This window comes from Tenrec ecaudatus, chromosome 13, assembly GCF_050624435.1.
Source record: "Tenrec ecaudatus isolate mTenEca1 chromosome 13, mTenEca1.hap1, whole genome shotgun sequence".
Taxonomy (NCBI): Eukaryota; Metazoa; Chordata; class Mammalia; order Afrosoricida; family Tenrecidae; genus Tenrec; species Tenrec ecaudatus.
This window is the reverse complement of record NC_134542.1, coordinates 124,453,605-124,476,413: the sequence shown is the minus strand read 5'-3', so window position 1 is coordinate 124,476,413 and position 22,809 is coordinate 124,453,605. Positions and strand designations below refer to the sequence as shown.

General features: G+C 42.1%; 1 pseudogene; it reads left to right on the top strand.

The window, feature by feature from the left end:
• The first annotated feature begins 1,071 nt into the window (after positions 1-1,071).
• LOC142424084 (serine/threonine-protein kinase RIO3 pseudogene) lies at positions 1,072-3,060 on the top strand (annotated as a pseudogene).
• Positions 3,061-22,809: the final 19,749 nt, after the last annotated feature.

The following is a 22,809-nucleotide window of genomic DNA, read 5'->3' as shown; positions in this document are numbered from 1 at the left end:
AAGAAAATTATGACATATTAGGCTTACATGATAAAATTATAAAATCAGACTTAATCATTCTGGCATTAAATCAGAACAGTAACAGCAAAATTAAGTCAGTTGTGTTCAATGGAGATAAGAAAACTTTTCTCGATATTGAACAAAAGCAATTTTGTACTGAAATGAAACTCCCTGAGTGTGAAAAACCAAGTATCATGAAGTCACAATGCATTCAGCATCAGGAATTTGACAAAAATTGAGAAACCACTCATAGGTGGTAAATGTGGGCAAACCTTCATCAAGGAGTTTTTCCTCAGTGAGCATCAGTTCATTCCTATTCTAGAGAAGAACTATAAATGTCGTCAGTGTGGGCAAGAATTCGACAAAGTATTGAAACTCACTGCACATTATGGAACAGCACATAAAGGACAAAATCCATATACATGCTTGGAATGTGGCAAAGCTTATCATAGTAAATCATATCTCAAGGAACATCAGAAAACTCATGTGACAAGGTTGCTCTGTGTATGCAGGGAATGTAGGAAAGGCTTTACCAGGAACAGTGATCTCACTGCTCATCAGTGAACTCATGCTGGTGAGAAACTCTGTATGTGTTGAATGTGGGAAAGGCTTCATTCACATAGCACATCTCAAAACTCATCTATGAACTCACACTGGAGAAATGCCTTCTGTACACGGTGAGTGTGGTAAAGCTTTCAGCCAGAAGTGATGCCTTACAATGCATCAGATATTTCACACAGGTAAGAAACCCTGTGTCTGTGGTGAATGTGGAAAAACCTTTATCTGGAAAAAGAATCTTATTGATCATCAGCAAACTCACACTGGAAAAAACCTTATGTATGCGATGAGTGTGGTAAAGCATTCAGTCAGAAACAATACCTTACAGCACATCAGACATTTCACACAGGAGATAAACCCCATGTCTGTGGTGAATGTGGATAAGCCTTTATGGGAAAAATGAGCTCACTGTTCATCAGTGAACTCATACAGGAGAGAAACCCCATATCTGTGGTGAGTGTGGAAAAGCCTTCGTTTGGAAGAGGAACCTCACTGTTCATCAGCGAATTCGTGATGGAGGAAAACCTCATGTATCTGATGAGTGTGGTAAAGCTTACAGCCAGAAGTGATGCCTTACAGCACATCAGACATCACAGACAGGAAAGAAACCCCATGCATGTGGTAAATGTGGAAAAGCCTTTACCTGGAAGAATACGCTCACTCTTCCTCAGCGAACTCATACTGGAGACAAAGACTATGCGTGTGGTGAATGTGGAAAAGGCCTTACCTGGAAGAGTGATCTCATTGCTCATCAGCGAACTCATACTGGAGAGAAACTCTATGTATGTGGTGAATGTGGAAAAGTCTTTGCCTAGAAGAATGTTTTCACTATTCATCAGCAAACGCATACTGGGGAAAAACCTTATGTATGCGATGAGTGTGGTAAAGCTTTCAGGCAGAAACAATTCCTTACAGCATATCAGACATTTCACACAGGCAAGAAACTGTTTGCATATATTAAATGTGGAAAATCTTATGTTTGGAAGTCAAGTGTCATTCAACATGAGAATATTCATAACAAGAAAACCTTCCAGTGGGGTGAGTGTAACAAAGCTTTCACAACAAAGGAAGAGGTACTAGGGTTTGGTCTGGGCCAATTGTGGGACCAGACGATGGTAACTTACCATGTGGCTACCCATGCTCAGAATTTTTGTCACTTCACTGACATGGTCCACAGGTGTGGGCAGAGGGACTTGTAGACTTCCGCATGGAGCATGGGCCCCTCAATACTCTTCAAGCTTTCAATGTCCAAAAGAACTGGACCTTGTGTTTCTTGATAACAGCTATACCAAGCAATAGGGAGCCCACCCAGATGCTAGTAGTTCCTGCCCCACCTCCATACTCTTTGTTACCCCCACCCGAGACAGCACAAAAGTACCATAAAATATAAGTCAAGAAAATAGAAGACATATGAAAACAATTAGTCTAGAGGAAGAATGGACCACAATCAACCTCAGCCTCCATGACTCTGAGACCAGAACTAGATAGTGCTGAGGTACCACTGCTAATTACTCTGAAAGGGATCACAGAAGAGAATCCTGAGTAGAGTGGGAGAGCAAAGTGGAACAAATCCCCAAATCATAAAATAGACCAGGCTTTGGATGAGAAAAAAAAGAGCATTCTACTGCTGAAAAATCAGTCAATCCTAATACACGTTTACCTATGTATAAAATGGTCAACTCTGGAGTATTGGAGGCAATCACTGGCTGTATTAGTACAGGAAAGGAATCTTGTGTTTCATGCATATGGAGGGAGCATGAAGGATGAAAAGGAAGATGGTAAAGTTGTACCTACAGAATGTACCATCAGGGTATTTAAAACAGCCCTTAATGACTTTAAGAATCATGACAAATATATTAAAGATGATTAGAGGTTTAAAGACCACTTCGATAAACTAAATCCATGTAAGATCATCCACACGTGGGCCGAAAAAGAAATCTCTCAAGAATGTAGAGCATTGGAATTACTTGTCCAACTTATCCAACAGTTGTCCTGCTCAAGAAACACATTTCAGTTATGTCTTTTATTGGCAACGACCAAAGTTCCTGTTCCTAAATTAAAAGAAGTAAACTCAGTAGTGAAGAATTGAAAGATGTCCACTATCAAACTTTTGATATAATGCAGCAGTTATATAATGAATGTCAACTGGTCCGTCTTGACATCAGTGAGTATAACAAGCTGTGGCATGCTGGGAAGGTCTGGTTGATTGATGTCAGTCACTTTGTAGAACCAACTCATCCTCATGGCCTGGAATTCCTGTTGCAGGACTGTAGGAATGTCTCCCAGTTTTTCCAGAAAGGAGGAGTTAGGGAAGCTCTCAGTGAACGAGAGCTCTTTAATGCTGTTTCAGGCTGAAACATCTCCGCAGATAATGAAGCTGATTTCTCAGCTGAGATAGAAGCTTTAGGGAAAATGAACAAAGATAATGTTCACAAAAATGGAAGGAAAGCTGCTTCATTTGTGAGGAACAACAGAGGTCCACCAGTACTACCTAAGGAATAACCCCGATGCCCGCTGCCTCTCAATATCATCAGTGACTGTGACCGTGACTCCAAAGGAAAAATTATTCTCTATAATCGGTATGAAAAATGAAAATTTGGTTTCACAAAAGCTGATGGAAACAGACATAACCTTTCGTTGGGGCATCATGAAATGGAATTGAATGGAACATGTTGCATACTATAACACCCAAGGAGAGACATCGTAAGTTTGTAGAGAAGATAAATGCATAAGAACTACTTAAGTATCCTGGCGCAAAAAAGTTTTTTAATTTTCAATTATTTTGCATCTAGTAAATATGGTTAAACTGTAAGTCACAGCTGCAATGTAAATGTGGATTATTTGAAAGGACGGGGTGTAAGATTTTAACCATGTTTGACATATTCTATGTTCAGTTTACATTTTATTCAAACTAGTTATTAAATTTCAAGTGAAATATGGCAAATGAGAAATAGTAAATAATTCAATGTGGAAAAGTACCTTTAAAGCAGCTCAGGTACCAAACTAAACGGCTTATTTCAGTGATCGGATCTTTCAATAGTCTCTCGTACTGAGACTGGCTATGCTCTCCGCAAGCTCCCTACTTTGCTCATTAGTTTGTTGGGGTGAGGTTTACAAACACCAACATAGTGAATCCTACTGTTGCTATTAACTCAGATTAGAGGAAGAAGAAATCAAAACATGTTAATACTTTCAAATGCTAAATATGTTCTTCTTAAACACATTTTCATTTTTCTGATACAGTTTTTAACTGCATTTCAGAAAAGTGTGTTTGAGGTAGATATTCATTACAATCCTAAAACGTTTACTATTATGAAGCACAGGTTAAGTGGCTGGTGATTAGTGACAGAAATTCCAGAGAACTCGTTTTAAAAAGCTTCAGCATTTCAATGTTTTGTTTTCTAACATAGGCCGTTTCACAAACTATTGTTGTGTGACATTCTTAAGTGTGTTGTGAACATGCTTTTTAAAAATGAAGAGATCATTAAAAAAATAGACCAGGCTTTCTGGTCTCAGGGAAACTAGTGAAGTCCCGAGACTCTGGCCCTTAGCGACTCTTCACTCCTGGAACTGTGCTCACTCCTCTGACTCAGGTTTCTGCCAGACGACATGCAGGCTTGGAGGGGAAGAACAACATCAGAGAGGGATGCACTGCTTAAAACGTGCAACTGTACAAAATCTAAAGGACAGCATTTGATTATGGATAAAAAATGGAAAGGAGGGAGGGACAGGAAATAAGGATGAATAATAATAGAAAAACAGGGAGGGCGGAAGTGGGAAGAGTACTGGTACATCTTGGGGACTGCATCAATGTATGAATTGTTGAATGGAATTTTTTTTTTTTTGCTGCAAAAGGAAGCTTAATTGTTTCCATTTGGTCACCAGCTTGACAGATGTGGCTCCAGGGTGGTGGTGCTGCGGCTGGCGGGGCAGGTTCAGGTAAGGGGACTAAGTTCGAAGGGGAGGCAGAGGGCCCCTCGCAGATGGCTCGGTGCCGTAGTTCCTAGTCGAGTTTGAGGGTGAGCCTCTCCAAGAGATATTCGCCCACCCAGCCTGGGGGCTGGCCAGCCTGCGGAGGTGGGTCAGGTGGTCTCCCATATAACTGAGGAGTTTCACTTCCTCATCCAGGAAGTAGTTCTCCAGAAAGTCACAGAGATGGGGGTCAGTGTGAGTGGACCCCATGCATGCAGGTCCAGAAGGGCCTGGTTGAGGGTCTTCTCAAGGGCCGACGCAGCTTCCATGGCGTCCAGGTCCTACCCCACTCATCTTGGGATTGCTTCTGCACAACCTGGAAGAGGGCACAGCTGCCACGCTGGTTCTGCAGCTTCAAGAGACGCTCAGCCTCCTCGTGCTTCTCCTTCGCCAGCTCGCGGAAAAAGTGCCCCACGCCCTCCAAGGCCACATCATCGTGGTTGAAAAAGAAGCCCAGAGGCCCGCAGACACAGGTTGACCAGACGGTTGACGCTGACCTCAGCTTCTGCGGTATTATTCTTATGGATCAAGACCTCATGACTGGTCGGTTTGGAGGTCACCACACACAAGATAAAAGTGTTAACTGGTCCCAACAAGAGGGGATGGCCAAGAAGATGGTCCCGAAGGTTATGCCAGGAAAGGAAACTGGAGAGTGGTGGAAGACTGGAGGCAGAGAGTCCCCAGATCTGTTCTGTTCAAACACTGTTGAAGCAAGACACAGATCCACGAGACCACAAGGCGAGCTTCTGTAAAATTTTAAATCAATAAAAATGTTGAAAAAAATGAAGAGCTCATGTCTCATCAATGATTTCATGTAGGACAGTTACCATGCAGCTGTAATGAGTGGGGGAAACTTACCCGTGTTTCTAAGTTTTCTTGACATAAAGAATCCCACAAAACTGAAACAGCTTTAAATTCAAACGTGGTTGGGAAGCCCTCCCCAGGGAGTCATGTGTCATCACACACCAGTCATCTCCTGCAGAAGGAAAGCCCTGTGAATATAGTGACTTTGTATATGCCTTCTGTGGCTTCTCTCGTGTGTCAGTAAACACCAGTGGAATCCTAACTGATGTAGCTCTGGTGAGACGACCTTTAGCCAGAAAGGAGTCAAGTGACCGTAGAGGATTAGAAACCATATAAATACAGTGAATGTGGCACTGTGCATGCATTTAGTGACTCTGGCAGTGCCTCCAGTGTCCAGTTATGTTTTATTGTATGTTCCGCAAAGCTCATTGGATCAAATTTGATGCACTGATTATCCAGGAGGGCTGAACACAGTGTCTGCTTTATTGTGACTTCAGCGTGTATCCTGTGGGAAATCATGAATACAGACATTGGGGAAGCCTGATAGATTCATCCTGTGTGTGTATATACATTGATATCAAGACACAGTGCAGGAAATATACCCGATCTGATCCCATCACACCGAGGTGAAACACTAGGGCATGCAATAAATGAACAACAAGGGGAGCAGAGCAATGAAGTCCGTAGGGAATACCAAAAGTAGGCTATGTGGCCAGGGTGTGGCACCCCATCAGACTTGACCAGAAAACACTCCTAAAAGTAAAACACACACACACACACACACACACACAAAACACAGACCTTGAACTATTTATAGGCTCTTCTTTTTGTTGTTGTTGGGTTTTTTGGTTGTTTTGTTGCCTTGATTTCCTATCTTGTTTTTGTCCTTATTACTATCTCTGCGTGTCTATGGGAAAGAGGTAGCCTAGGGAAAGGAAGTGGGTGTTAACAAACCCAGGGACAAGGGAAAAACCACACTCAGTTTGGCAAGCAGGAGGGGTTGAGGGCTCTGCATTCCTTTTAGCAAGTGGTTTACAAAGACTACAATAAGTGTTATGGGGTAAGGGACAAAGGGCACATTCAGAGAACAGGACGATGTTGACATTCGAGTAATAATTCACTGCAAAGTACATCTTGGGCAAAGCATGGGTAGAGAAGGAGGTTACATACTTTAGGCAAGACAGAGGCCTGGGAAGCATGTTAACATTCTAAAGTGGGGTCACACAAGTCAAGTTTGGGAGAGGTTCTTACATTCCCCACTGGTGTTAGGTCCAAATCAAATCACTGATTGTATGGGGGCATCATGGAGCCCAGTTGGGTTTTCCCAAGGGTGTGCTGAGCATGTAAGACCATTAATTTAACGGTGCTTATATGGGACTGAATGAACTTAACCACTGCAAGTAGTAAGAAAATTCAAGGACCTATTAAGGTTGTTATTAGGGTAGTAACCTATGGTGAGCAAGAAAATAGCTTATGATACCATTGTGTCCTGCATTTAAAAAATATCAATTTATTGTGGGCTCGTACAACTCTTATCATCATCCATCCATCCATCCATTGTGTCAAGCACACTTGTACATTTGTTGTCCTCATCACTTTCAAAACATTTTCTTTCTACTTGAGCCCTTGGTATTGGTATGATCTCCTCGTTTTTCCCTTCCCTCCCCCACTCACCATCCCTCACAAACCCTTGATAATTTATGAATTATTGTTTTTTCATCTCTTACACTAATGGCTGTCTCCCTTCACCCACTTTTCTGTTGTCCATCCCCGAGGGGAAGGGGGAGGGGGTTATATGTAGATCATTGTGATCAGTTTCACCTTACTCCTCCCACCTTTCCCTTACCCTCCTGGTATTGCTACTCTCATTATTGGTCCTGAGGGATTTATCTGTCCTGGATTCCCTGTGTTTCCAGCTATTATCTGTATCAGTGTATAATCACTGTTCTAGCCAGATTTGTAAGGTAGAATTGGGATCATGATAGTGGGGGAAGAAGCATTAAAGAACTAGAGGAAAGATGTATGTTTTACCGCATTTGCTATACTGCACCCTGAGTGGTTGGTCTCCTACCTGTGACCCTTCTTTAAGAGGATGTCCAGTTCCCTACAGATCAGCTTTAGGTGTCCACTCTGCACTTCCCCTCATTCAGAGTGATATGATTTTTGGTTCTGGGTCTTTAATGCCTGATTCCTGATCCTATCAGCATTTCATGATCACACAAGCTGGTATGCTTCTTCCATGTGACCTTTGTTGTTTCTCAGCTAAATGGCCCCTTCTTTATCTTCAAGCCTTTAGGATTCCAGCCATTATATCTTTAAAAAAAAAACTTTAAAAAAATAATCTTTTAGGGGCTTATACAACTCTTATCACAATCAATACATACATCAATTGTGTAAAGCACATTTGTACATTCGTTGCCCTCATCATTCTCAAAACATTTGCTCTCCACTTAAGCCTCTCATTATATCTTTTGATAGCTGGGCACCATCAACTTTCTTCACCTCATTTGCTTACGCACCTGCTTTGTCTTCAGCGATTGTGTTGGGAAGATGAGCATCATGGAATGCCAGGTTATTAGAAAAAAAATATTCTTGCCTTGAGGGAGTACTTGAGAGAGGCCCAGTGTCCATCTCCTACCTTAATTCTTAACATGTCGATGTGAGTATAGAGATGTATTCCTCTCTTGTTATATATACATATATTTACAAGTGTACATGCCTGTATTGAGACTTTCATAAATGTCCTTTGCCTTCTGGTTCTCATTCAACCTGTGGGTTGCGACCCCTTTGGGAGTCAAACAACCTTTTCACAGGGATTGCCTGATTCATAACAGTAGCAAAATTACAATTATGAAGTAACAACAAAATAATTTTATGGTTGGGGGGTCACCACAACATGAGGAACTGTATTAAAGGGTTGCAGCATTTGGAAGGTTGAGAAGCACTGCTCTATTTGCTTTTACTGTCCTCTTGTCCCACCATCATGTTCAGCCTTCTTTCCAGTTTAGTAATTCGTTACTTCTACAATGCCTTTGATCAAGCCCCACTAGGCATCCTGCACCCTTCTCTCCATCGATTTTAGTTAACTTGTTTGTTCCCTTGTCCTTGGGGTGGTTCCCCACCCCTTACCTTTCTCCCACTTCCCCTTCTCCCGTATCTCCTCCAGAACCATTGGTCCCATTCTTTTCGGCTCCGAATTGTGTATCCTGCCTATCTTATCTAGATAGACATGCAGATACACTGATAAGTGCAAAACCCAGGCAAAGCTAACCAAAGCAACAAAGGAAGACCAACACAACAATAATAACAACAAAACAAAATAACAACAACAAAAAGAAAGCCACTGACAAATTTGGAAAAGCCTATAAATAGTGCAAGGTCTCTACAAGTGTTTTCCAGTCAAGTCTAATAGGGTGCCACACTGTCTCCAAAACCTATTTTTGGTATTCCCTGGGGATTCCATCCATTTGTTTCCCTTGCTGCTCTGTTCCATGCTCTTAGTGGTTTGCCTCACTATGATGGAGACACAATTACTGCACTGTGTCTCCAGTGTTGTTCCCTATAGCGCTATGGTTTAGTGTGGGATGTCATGTCCCATTGTGGGGCCAGTCCTATGGTCCTCTCTTTGCATTGTCTGCTCTAAGCAGGAATATCATCCTTGGGGCCTGGTGGGGCAGGATGTGTTCCCCTCCTTCTCCATCCCTCTTTGTTTCTCCTGTGTGCTCTCAACAGATATACTCCTCTCCCCAAGCTGTTGCTCCAGTGCTGTCCTCTGAAGTGCATTCTTCTGAAAGGGGAGTCCACCTAGTTGGGATTGGGGCTGGTCCCACAGACCTCTCTATTGGTTCCCCGTTATATGCTGGTATGTTGTATTCACATCTTGGTGCATCAGATTGAAGCCTGGTCCCTTTCCCTCTCCTGTGGAGATATAAACAATACCCTCCCCTTCAGTAGGTTAGTGCTCTCTTCCCCCTCTACCCATGTCTTTTGTCCCCCTCTTTCTTTGCCCCTGCTATTTAGTGAGCTGCGATATTTATCCCTGGATAGGGTTTGTCTGCCTTTAATTCTTGCTGATTTTCTACATTTTTCTGGACTAAGTCTAGGCTTGTCTTTATGGTACCAGTCTTGGTTGCATAAAAATAGCATTCTTGAAAGTTTTCATGTGTATCTATATAAGATAATCAGGATAAACTAGACCTAGGAGAAAACAAGAGGATGAATGGTTGTCGGGGTTAGGAGAGAGGAGTAGGTGGGAGAAAGAGGATGAGGTGGGGGGAAGTGATGTGGTGGTTGGGGGGCAACAAACCCAGGGGCAAGTGAACAAGAGATCTAAAACTGATTGTGAGGAGGGCATAAAATGGCTGGTGGGGTTCGATCAAGTGCAATGTAGCTGAGAGGAAGTCTGGAGAGCTAAGTGGAGGCCGAGCATGATAGTGGGTCAAGGGAAAGCAAAAAGAATTAGAGGAAAGAACTAGGAGGCAAAAGGTATTTGTAGAGGTATAAATATAGGCATGTACATATGTAAATATATTAATATATAATGTTAGGAATATGGGTCTATGTACATATATGTAGGTTACATATGAAGGTAGTAGACCGACATTGGCCATTTATTAAAGTCCTCCTTGCAAGAACACATTGTTCTAATAACCTGGCATTCTGTAATGCTCACCTTCCCAACATGATCACTGAATACAAAATGGATGTATAGCTAATGTGAAAAAAGCTGATGGTGCATAGCTCTTACAAGGTATAGCTTCTGGGGTCTTAAAGGCTTGAAGTTAAACAAGCGGCCATCTAGCATGGAAGCAACAAAGCCCACATGGAAGAAGTAAACCAACCCCTGTGTTCACAAGATCAGATATCAGAAGACCCAAAACAACCATTTTGATGCGAACGAGGGGCATCAGAGTGGAGACTCAAAGCCCATCTGCAGACTATTGGACAACCCCTCACAGAAGGGTCACTAGGAAGGGGCGAGCCAGCCAGGGTGCAGTATAGTGGACAAAACACACAACATTCCTCTAGTTTTTTAACGCTTCCTTCCCCACACTATCATGACCCCAGTTCTGCCTTACAAAACTAGCTAGACCAGAGCGTGTACACTGGTACAGATAAGAGCTCTGGACACACAGAATCCAGGACAGATAAAGGCATCAGGAACATTAAAGAGAGTAATGATACCATTAGGGTAGGAGGAAGGTGGAAGGAGGATGTGGAAACTGATTGCAATGATCAGCGTATAACACCCCCCGCCCACAGGAGGCTGAACCACAAAAACATGCATGAAGGCACACAGTGGACATGGGTGAAGTGAGACAGCAGATGGTGTAAAATATAAAAATAAAAATAATTATAAATTGCCAAGTGTTCACAAGGGTAGGATGGTGAGGGAGGATGGGTAAAAGGAGAAGCTAATACCAAGGGCTCAAGTAGAAAATATTTTGGAAATGAGGTTAACAACATATGTACAAATGTGCTTGATGTAATTGATATATGGATTGTTATAAGAGCTGTAAGAGCCCGCAATGAAATGATTTATTAAAATAAAAACAGCATTTCCCCCCTAGATCAGCAGAAAGCCCCTCCTCTTTAAGGAACAGGAGGTTTAACCCCATACAGTTTGGGAACCCCCTCTTCCAATGATTCTACTTGCTGTGAAAGTTGGGTTATGGAATTTTCTAACAGACTGATAACTATACTTACGCTGTGTGATAGTTCTCTGAAATTTAGGTCATTTTAAATAAAGTCTCCTATTCCTGTAGAATCTGAGCCAGCTACTCCAAACCATCCTAGTCGTGGGATTACTGAAGGAACTCATTTTGACCTTTTAAAAGGGAATCCAGGAGAAGCTAGAAGTCTCATACTTTGCTCTTCCTAAGACACTGAGATTTAGGATAAGATATAGAGGAGATACAAGTGACTAATCCAAAGGAGCAGGCAAACCAGCTGTAGTCAGGGGCATGGTAAAGCATTTGTAAGTGACTATTGTGGTAAAATTACAATAAGTTGAGTAGGAGAATTTGGATGTCTGGTCCTGAGAGATGAAGCACCATACTGATGCTGTAGATCTCTGATGGTCAAGGGGGCTTCACACGTAGCAAAAGCAAAGGTTTTTACCTGAGGCACTAAGGGAGAGGCTAGTCCAAGGTAGAAAGTGGGCTTGGGCCTTGTGGCAATTGCAGAAAAATAGGAAGTAAATATTAGGAAACACAACAGACTTAGCTTTGAGGTATCTTCTGTGGTTGAGCTCTGGGCGTGGGGAATCCTGGCAGAGAGCCCCTTGAGCTTAACCGCCATGAAGGTGGTGAGGATGATGGTATAAGTTCCTTTCCCCTGAGGACTAACTCCTAAAGAAGTCAACCACTTTACCAGAAAGGTGTCTCCTGGATGAAAAGGGTGTGCTGGTGGACAGGCAACATCTGCTGGGGATGGCAGAGCAGTATTTCACAGGGACCTGTGGAGTTGCTGCTGAGTCATTTTTGGGCCCATAAAGACTTAAGCAGGTTGTAAGTATTTGTGCACATTGAGTTTCCTCAAGTTTGGGGAGCAATGGAGGGGGTCTTTTAAGAATTATTTCATATGGGGTGAATCCCTGCTTATAGGGGGATCAACATGCTTATGGAGAGGGGGTAGGGAAAAGATTTGTCCAATTTCCATGGGTTTCCAGATTGAACTTGGTAAGGACCTCACTTACGGTCCTACTCATTCTCTTGACTTTCCCCAAGCTCTGGGGTCTAAGGCTCAGTGAGTTTCCAAACAATTCTGAGTGCCTCTAAGATACAAGTTTAAATACCTGGGCTGTAAATGTTTGCCCATTTTCTGACCTCAGACTCAGACACAAGCCAAAACAGGGTTGACTTCATGCAACAATATTTTAATAACAGAATAAGTGGGGAAAGCCTTAACCCATCCTGAAAAGCTATCTACAAATACTAATAGATATGTGTATCCTGAAGCTGGGGGTTTTAATCCAGTAACATGTAATTCCCAATGTTCTCCAGGTGTATGCCCTCACATCTGGATTTCAGGGGGTCCTGCTGACTGGAATTTTGCATTCACTTAGCACAGTGGTTCTCAACCTTCCTAATGCGGTGACCATTCAATACTGTTTCTCATGTTCTGGTGACACCGAAGCATAAAATTTTTTTCGTTGTTACTTCATAACTAATTTTGCTACTGTTATCATAATGTAAATGTCTGATATGCAGGATGTATTTTCATTGTTATAAATTGAACATAATTAAGGGATAGTAATTAATCACAGAACAATATTTAAGTATCTTATTGTGAAATATTTATAATTACAAATAAATGAAATTTTGTCTTGAAGCATGGTGTACCATGGGTTACAGTTTTAATATAACAACAGTAAACTACATTGCTACATTTTGCAACAGTATGCACAAAAAGCCAACGTCAGTGCAAAGGTTGAGATAGCTTCTTTCTCACCAGATCAGAAATTCTCAGAGCATTTTTTGCAAGAGCACAACAAAGATCAACTTCCACAGCAAGTCTACTTCTAAATTTAACCTTGATAACCAACAAGCTGGAAAACCCTGTTTCACAAAGAGATGTTGTTGGAAATGGAAGAAGAAGGTGCAACACATTCTCAGACAGAACAAGATATGACTACGAACACTTGATGCAGAACATTGTAACTGATATTATATCAGTTCTCGCTGCATTGCTGTTAATAGGGTCAATGAACTCTCTTGTGCAGTCTCAGAAACATCTTCAACTTTGACTGTGAATGGGCTTCTGGCAAGTGCAGATGGGGTGTCTGGTAGATTTGGAAAGTACGATGAAATTTCATCTGCAAGCCGTGCAAGTGTTCTTTCACAGAAATTATCATCATAATCCTTTTGTCTGGTTCAATGTCAAGTTCTTCAAAGAAAGTAGATAAGACAGGCAACATGTAAGCTTTATTTTCATCTGAATTGTTTTCCCCAAAACTGGAGTTTCATTTGGAATGATTTGATCTCTTCAGATAAATCGAAGCATGTTGCATTTGGTCCTTGCAGTGATCAATTCAACTCATTCAAGATGGTAAAGATGTCAACTTAATAAGCTATTCTCCACTGTAAACTTTTATCTCTGAGAACTTTTACAAACTCCAGTCTTGCTTTCTGATTAAAAAATGTTTTGAGTTCATTACAAAGCTCAAAAACAGGTTTTAAAACTTTTCCTCTCTATGACCATCTCAATTCAGTGTGAAATAGGAGAGCATTATTTGGTGCATCCAACTCATTGCACAGTTGCAAAGACAGTCAAATGTTTAAAGTACTCGTCTTTACAAAATTGACAGAACTTATGATGCTTTTCATTACTTGCTGTAACTCTTGTGGCAGCATTGCTAATATTTGGCGATGAGTCATACAGTGAGTTCTGATGACTTTTGGTGACTCATTCCGTACCAAACGTTGAAATCCATATCGACATCATAGCATAGCTGGAACACCATCTGTGCAAACACCACAAACATTTTCCCAAAAGATCTTATGCTCTTTAAGAAATGAACCAACTGTGTCAAATACATCACATGCAGTAATTGTCGTTTCAAGTGGTTTCCAGAAAAGAAACTCATCTTTAAAGTCACCATCATTCATACACCTCACGTAAAGCAGTAACTGAACAGTTTTCAACGTCTGAGACTCATCAAGCTGGATGCTTAATAATGGAAGTGGGGCAGGTTTAATTTCCTGGTTTACCTGAACAAGAATTTCAGCAGACATGGTGCCTGGCTATCAAAAGAGATAGTGTCTGGGGTCTTAAAGGCTTGAAGGTGAACAAGCGGCCATCTAGCTCAGAAGCAAATAAGCCCACATGGAAGAAGCACACCGGCCAGTGTGATCACGATGTGCCAAGAGACCAGGTATAAGGCATCATGCAAAAAAAAAAAGATATAAGTGTGTGTATGTATGTGTATATATGTGTATATGTATATATGTATATATATACCATATTAAATGAAGGGGGAAGTGCAGAGTGGAGACCCAAGGCCCAAGTGTCGGCCACTGGAGATCCCCTCATAGAGGGGCTTAGGAGAGGAGATGGGTTAATTAGGGTGTGAGGTAGTACCGATGAAAAACACAGCTTTCCCCCAGATCCTGGATGCTTCCTCCCCCCAACTACCATGATCCGAATTCTACCTTGCAGGGCTGGATAGGACAGAGGCTGTACACTGGTACATATGAGGGCTGGAGGTACAGGGAATCCAGGGTGGATGATACCTTCAGGACCAAGGGTGTGAGGGACGATGCTGGGAGAGTGGAGGGTGAGTGGGTTGGAAAGGGGGAACTGATTACAAGGATCCACATGTGACCTCTTCCCTGGGAGAGGGACAGCAGAGAAGGGGGGAAGGGAGACTCCGGATAGGGCAAGATATGACAAAATAACGAGGTATAAATTACCAAGGGCACATGAGGGAGGCGGGAAAGGGGAGGGAGGGGAAAAAAAAAAGAGGACCTGATGCAAGGGGCTTAAGTGGAGAGCAAATGCCTTGAGAATGATTGGGGCAGGGAATGTATGGATGTGCTTTATACAATTGATGTATGTATGTATATGTATGGATGGCGATAAGATTTGTATGAGTCCCTAATAAAATGTAAAAAAAGAAAAGAGGAGAAAAAATGATTAGGGCAAAGACTTACAGATGTGCTTTATACAATTGATGTATGTATTTGTATGAACTGTGATAAGAATTGTATGAGCCCCAATAAATTGTTAAAAAAATAAAGATCTATTTGCCACTAGGCAAGAGATTAAAAAAAAAAAAAGAATTTCAGCAGACATATCATCTACCCTTCTGCAGACAGTGTCGTTAAATAAGGAAATTTCACTCAATTTCTTAACAAATTCATCTCCTATTATAACGCAAACAATGTCTTTGGCTGCTGGCAATGGTAAAACCTCAGCAATGGTGTGAGGTTTCATAGCTCTGGCGATTCTGAGTGCCACCACATATGAAGCTTCAATGGCTGCCACGTTTTGTTTGTGGTACTTGCCACCAGTGTCAAGTCTGGCTTTATTGAGTCCATCAGCTTTGCTTCTAAAATAGTCGGTATCCTTGCTGGCAAAGCTCAGATGCTGGGTATCAAAATGGCAGTTTAGATTTTTGGCTTCATAGACTCAGCTGAAAGAACTTCACAACAAATAACACATTGTAGTTTCTCAATTCCTGCAGTAATGATTGAGGTCAAACGATATTGTAAAGAATCCTCACTATATTTTCTTTTCTTAACATTCTTCCTTACATGATCCATTGTGATGTAATGATGTGCTAACAAAAATAATGCATATTAGCTTTAGTAATACAAATGATGAAATGTGGCATAGTTCATTCAACATAGTTCATTAAAGTTTCCTATGATTTACCATTTTATGTTATTTTTACATACATGTTACTACCACAAGAGGGCAGTATTCACATCACCACAGCGGAATATCAAAAGACTAATAAGCATCTAGATTAAGTTCCCACGGTACAGATCTATATATATTTTTGCAGTAGTTGATGGTTTCACAGAACATGATTTCACATTATCCAGTATTTATAATTCATGAAGTGTTTTACCTCCAATGCTGTTCCTTTTAACACAGTTGCTTTTACCGGAGTAGCTGCTTTCAACACAGGAGCTGCTTTCTGCCCAGTCGCTGCTCTCTACAAAGTAACTGCTTTCTATGCATGTGACTGGTTTGCATAGTACATATGGTGCCAACCCTGTTATATACGCATGTATTTGTATGGGCTGTATGTGATGGGGTTGGAGCGATGATGTCTTCATGCTGGGTACGCGTATGTGGGCATATCTGCATGTGGGTGGATCCGCCTGAAGACGGATAGAGGAGCAGTGTCTCTGTTCCTAAGACTATCAGAAATACGTGTTTTCTGATGGTCTTAGGAGACCCTGTGAAAGGAGTTGCAACCCACAGGTTGAGAACCACTGACTTAGCACAAGTTATGCACCTGGGAAGTTATTGAGAAACAATTTATTTGAGGTATGGGACTTAATACCATCTCAGATAACAGTCTGACCTCCATGAGTGGACTGGTACAAGTCTCTTAACAAGGAGTGGCCTAAAGCCTCTGGCACCAAGATCCGTCCATCGGTCAGTGAGCATTGAGCACCTGTGGACTCCTTTTTGGTTTTTGAATGTTCTGCAAAATCAAAACTTTCTGGGTGTAAAATGGTGAGGGAGGAAGCACTGGAGATGGGAGAGTCACCATGGCCATAGGAGACCCACTGGTTTGGACACTGTTCCCTGGGCCTCTTTGTCAGCAGCTTGGATTCCCGTGGGTCCAGGGAAATCACCTGTTTGGGGCCCTTTGCAATGCACTGAGGCCAATACATTTGGTAGCCAGATGGCTCTTAGTTAGGAGGATTACATTTTAAACAATTTTACTGTTTGTGTTAGACTAGGTAGAATTGAGAAACATATTTACAGATGTGTGTAAGAAAGAGTTTCATATACTAGAGAAATTAAATATTGAGAAAACATCCCAGCCCAATCCAGATCAAGTCCTAGGTCCAATTTTAGCCTATAAATCTGAGACCAGTCCATAAATTCCTCTTCAGACCCATGAAATACATGCAATGATGCCAAATGCAGGAAGATCACAGGCCATTGAGTGGAAAGTTTAGTGAATTCAATGGCAGTGTAAGCATTTCAGATCTGGCATCAGTCTCCATGTGGCTCCTCTAGATCTAGGGCTCTAGAGTAGCTCCATGTGTCTTGTCATCAAAAACAGAAGGCAGAGAGTCTGTCTGTATCTGGCCTCCATGAGCTATGTATCTCTGTGTCATCTCTGAATAAGTTCATCAACCTGCGACCTGATTGACAGGCTAGATTCCACCCCTTTGTAAACTGACACCAGATTATGTAGCTACCACAGACCAACCTTCTCAACTTGACACTTTTACACAACTCTTTAGCCACACATAATTCTTAACAAAACTATAATCTCATATCTGTACCTGACAGGATGAAACGAAAAAGTATACAACTCAATATGTGCCAAAGCCTCATTTAAACATAATATTATATAAGTGAACACAACAAAATTCTATGCCTGTGGGGGGAGGTCAGACGCTTACAGACATCCTCCCTGAGGGCAGTTAGTCACCAGACTATATGGCAGACCTCACTCCCTGCTACTGGGAACAATAAACAATTCCTCCCTGAGGCCTGCGACCATGCGTTCTCACCCTACGAATAATGATCTCTATCAGTTGAGTCAGGGAACTGGCCAAACTGACTCTGTGACATCCAAAGTTAATTTATCCGCCCAACTCATCACATGTATACCCCCAATCCCTCCTCTTACTTTTGCATGTATGTCCCTAGACCACCCCCTCTCATTACTGTATTACCTATAGCACAACCCATTTCTGTGATGTTGGCACTGACCTGTAATTAGGGGGCTTGCATGTCCCAGGAGAATTTTAAAAGCTTGCACTAGCATTAAAGAGGGTTCTCTCCCTCCACGTAGACCACCAAACGGGGCTGAGGTGAGCATACCACCATGAATCATGTCTGACTACATTTATTTCTTTACTTCTATCGCTCATGCTCTCTATAACTTTACTATGATCTTTGCTTATTATCACTGTACAATTGTGCCTACCGGACCTGTAATGATGTGTTAGGGGCTGGTTTCCCCTGACATATACCTAACAATTGCAGTTAAGTAACACACCTCAATCCTATCATCCTATAAATATATAACCCCACCTATGAAAGTTTGTAAGCCTTTATCTCCTGTTTTGGGTATCCAATATCTGCTGTCCACTTACATCAACCCAGTGCTCTGAGGAGACAACCATATTCTTTGATGTGAAGCGTCTTCATTCCAATGGGAACCTGTGACATCCACATCCATAAGCAAAGTCAAACCAGGACAGGCTGCCTATACAGTAAGCAGCAATATGCACCAGTTTATAGGCTTAAGTATCTCCTTTTCATCTGGTTGGGCAGGGTCAATTCAATGTGGACTGCCTCACTTGTACTTAACAGGGTGCCCATTGTTTGCCTTGCCTTTAGACAATGGACCCATCACCAATTCTAAACAACCCCTGTCCCCTCGGGATATGTCATACCATAAGCTCAGGTTCCACACACCTCTATAAACTTCAGACCAGCCAACCCACTCTTGTCTATACTTCCCATCCTGACAAAACTGCTGGAAAATATCAAACACACAATAACCCAGAGCCTCTCTTCTCATCAGCACTTCATCTATTGGTGCTGCTATTGTTATTAGCTTTTCAACTTCACACCATAGGTTAGCCCTGCCCTCTCTAATGATAGTGGCAGACTTATCCATGCCCTTAGGGGTCAAGACAGCAATATCAGTGTTATTACGCCTAGTCAGGCTGGAGAAGCAATTTGAGAAACTCATATTTATGATTTTGTTTCTCCACAACCGCACCTGATACCAACTGTGTTAGGCAGGATTCTCTAGAGAAACAAAGCCAGGACACGTAAGATTTTATATATACATATAAAATCCATATATATAGATAGATTTATACAGCACTAAGGAATATAACAACTAATTAGTCCACACAGCAGTACAGAGGGCTCGGTGTGTTTTCATTTATATGTGTGCAAGTGGATAAACTAGAGAAACAAATCCACAGAAACTCATATGTATAAGAGAGTTTTAAATAAAGGGTAAGCGTATATTAAGAAAACATCCCAATCCAGTGCTGTCCAAAACTGTAAGTCCAACATTAGACCACATGTCCGAAACCAATCTAGAAAGTCTTCCTCAATCTCATAAAACACATGCAATGACGCTGACTGCAGGAGGAAAGCTGAAATCAGTGAACATGTGAGCATCTCAGCACTAATAGGGGTCTCTGCATGACTGCTCCAACACCCAGGGCTGCATCGGGGTAGGTCCATGTGGCTTCTCCTCAGGGATGTCTTGCAGGAAGTGAACCTTACCAGCTGAAGTAGGGAACTGGCTAAGGTAGCTGCACCCTGGTCCGACAATCAGAAAGCAAGAGATCCAAGAACTGAAAAGGCAAGGCTCACTGAGCCATTTATCTCTACACCCTTCAATTAATTCCATATGTGTTTATTGTCCAGGTTGGCACAAACAACCTTAACAATCTCAATATGTATGATACATATATGATGTTAGGTGTAAGTCTATTAATGTCTGGCAACTATATATGACTAAAGAATTGCATACAGGTGACCAGTTGACAAGTGGTAGATTGTGATAAGTAGGTTTATTGTGCCAAAAAAACCCACAACCAAACCCAAACATGTTGGATTAATTGGGTTGCAGTTTGATTGGAGGGGAAAGAGAAAAATGGTTTGGCAAGGCCCAGTCCTCTCTCTCTTGCTGTCTGGTGATCTGACCAGTGTGTATCTGCTTTAGCTAGTTCTCTGCCTCAACTTGTAAGCTATAGTATTTGAGGGACAGCCAACCCAAGGATCATGTTGCTAGAGATTGCAATTCCTTTGATATCTGCTTTGACACACTGCTATTGTGTACATTGCTTGAGTTTGAGGCTGGTGGATCTTGTCGTTTTGCTTGAGTTCAATATCCCATCTGGGCCTGTTTTGCTACACTCCTCGGCTGCTGACTGTTGGTGCCTACCCTGCTGTTTGCCGCCTATAGGAGGATTCTGCCTGCATTGTTTGAGGGAAGGCTCAGCTGACCTTGGACCCAGCAGCTCTTGTGAGCTGAAGGACTTTTAGTATATTAACTGTTCCAAGGAAGTGAGTTTATGTGAGCCTTCTGTACTGCTGTGAGGGCTAATTAGCTGTTATAGTCTTTGTGATATATATATATATATATATATATATATATATATATATATATATATATATATATATATATTCATATGTGTCCTGGTTTTGTTTCTCTAAAGAACCCTGCCTAACACACTGTCCTTTTTTTTTGGCCCATACTGGTGCCCTTATTAGGGCAACTATGTCAGGTGTTTGAGTGGAGCTCCTGTGAGGGAAAGACTGAGACTAAATGACCTGCATACCTGGTTCCAGTGAGGACAAAACTGCTTCACAGTAGGGGTACAATACCTTATCTGGCACATTCAAGGGTACAACAGTGAGATCTGGTCAGATTGTTTGAACAGTGTCTTCCATGCAGAGGTTTTTTAGGTCTGTATCTGGACAATTAGTTGCACACCATTGGGTAGGTGGTGCTTGGCTAATCAGGATGGATTTGTTTCTGCCTAAACAATTAAATAGGCTGCTTGGAGATGATGCAAGTTCAACATTTCCTCACTGGTAGGGGCAGTCTCTGGCTGCTGCAAGCTTTCCTGTAATAGATATTCTTCTGACAGGGGACAGGTTAGTAAGATGCATGCAAGGGCCACAGGCAGGGACAGTTTGAGGTGTGGCCCTTCAAGGGATATTATATCATGGAGTTTTTGGATGCTGTCTCCCCTGAAGAGGGGCTAGGGACAGTCAGAACGTTTTATGAAGGGGAGAGTGACTGTGTTGTTCCCCAGGTTGACTGACCTATTTGTAGTCCAGGTGCAGTAAGAAGTTTTTCTTGCAGTCCCTTGGATGGTAATCTTGTCGTTGAACATTGTTTTTGTTAAAATTGAATATGTAGCTCCATTGTTGACTAAAACCTGACAGCTTTTCCCTCACCTGTAAGGTGAAGCTGGGCTTCTGGGGCCTAAGTTTAGAAGAGTCCTGACCACACCAGTCTTCTTCTAAGCTAAGTACAGCACAGGATGGATGGGTGGGGACTTTCTTTGTTTTCTGAGGGCTTTCATTTCTCCAATGTCCTTCATTTTTATGATAGGCACATGGTTTTTGCCCATGGGCATAAACGTTTCTCCCGTGATGGGGTGTCAACCATGATAGGCTTGTCTCTCTGGTTAGGCTGCTACAACTGCCTTTATTCTGGCTTTACTCTTTGGGTCATCTCTGTTGACAAATACCTTTTGGGCTACTTCTTTTTTTTTTCCTTTTAAATCATTTTATTGGGGGCTCGTACAATTCTTATCAGAATCCATACATACATCCATTGTGTCAAGCGCATATGTACATTTGTTGCCATCATCATTCTCAAAGCATTTGCAATCTACTTGAGCCCTTAATATTGGATGCTCATTTTCCCCCTCCCTCTCCACTCCCCCCTACCTCATGAACCCTTCATAATTAATGAATTATTATTATTATTATTATTTTGTCATGTGTTACACTGTCCAACTTGGGCTACTTCTAAAAGCTTGGAAAAATCATTCTTTTAAACCCATCTAACTTTTGGAGTCTTCTCTTGATAGCTGGTGCAGATGGAGTAACAAAGGCCAATGTTATACTTCTGTTATATTCAGGGCCCTCGGGGTCTATAGGAGTGTATGTACTGTAAACCTCCCAGAGTCGTTCTAAAAGGGCAGCCAGGGTTTCCTGCAGACACTGAAAAAACATTTCTAACTTTAGACAAAACTGTAGGGCATCTAGTGGCTCATTCAACCCTGCTAGCAGATACCGGTGTCAAGTGTCCAGAGCATGGATGCCCTCTCTGGTATTTGGGTCCCAGCTGGCTCTATTCTGTGGAAATACATTCTCCAGTTGGTCCTGATTTTTCGCTATGGTCTCACTCCAACCCCCAGCCCCACTGGGGCCTATAATTTCCTTCTGAGATTCCTGACAAATGTGACTTCATTCTTCTGCTGTAAAGAAGACAATTAGTAATTGATATTCATCATCCCAAGTGGACAGCAGGGTTGGAACAGAGACTCTAAGACACTAATTAGGGCCTTGGTTTATCTGAAAATGGCAGATGATGGTTTTTCCTATGGTATAATTTGCTGATTAAAAAAAAAAGGATATAAACAAAAAAAGAATTGATCTTTTGGGTCCCCTGTCCCGGGCTGTGCCTCTTGCAAGGAAAGAATCGAGACATTGTGAGAGGGCCCACTATGGGTGTGTAGAGGAGACAAAGCCTGGTCTTTTGATTCCAAAGGAGTCCATGGGGTGATCCCTCCTTATAAGGGTTCAACATAAGGTAGGAGAAGGTCAGACTCCTCAGGAAGTATAGGGTAAACTGCCCTAGGGGCTGTCTCCTTGGGGCAGCACTAGGTGCCACACTACCCTTACCGTTTATCAAAGCCCCTGAGTCAGAGCAACCAAGTGGTTCAGAGGACTAGCACCCATGTGATCAAGCACTATGGGACCCAAAACAATGTGACTCATAACATAAAGGAGAGCCAGCAGGAGGTTCTGGAGAGGAGTCCACTCCACCAGGGCAGCCACTGCCAATACAAGGTCTAAGAACAACAATGGGACAAGGAAGGAGGCAGGACAATCATGGTGGGACCATTGGAAAACACGAAAACAACATCATAACAGCCAGACTCTTCAAGGGAACTCTCATTAAAGAGTATACCTCAGAGAGTTAAGACTGCAGATGGTCCCCATTACCCTCTTCCCATCCCCAATCCTGATGGACGAATCCCAAAACAGAGAACACAGGTC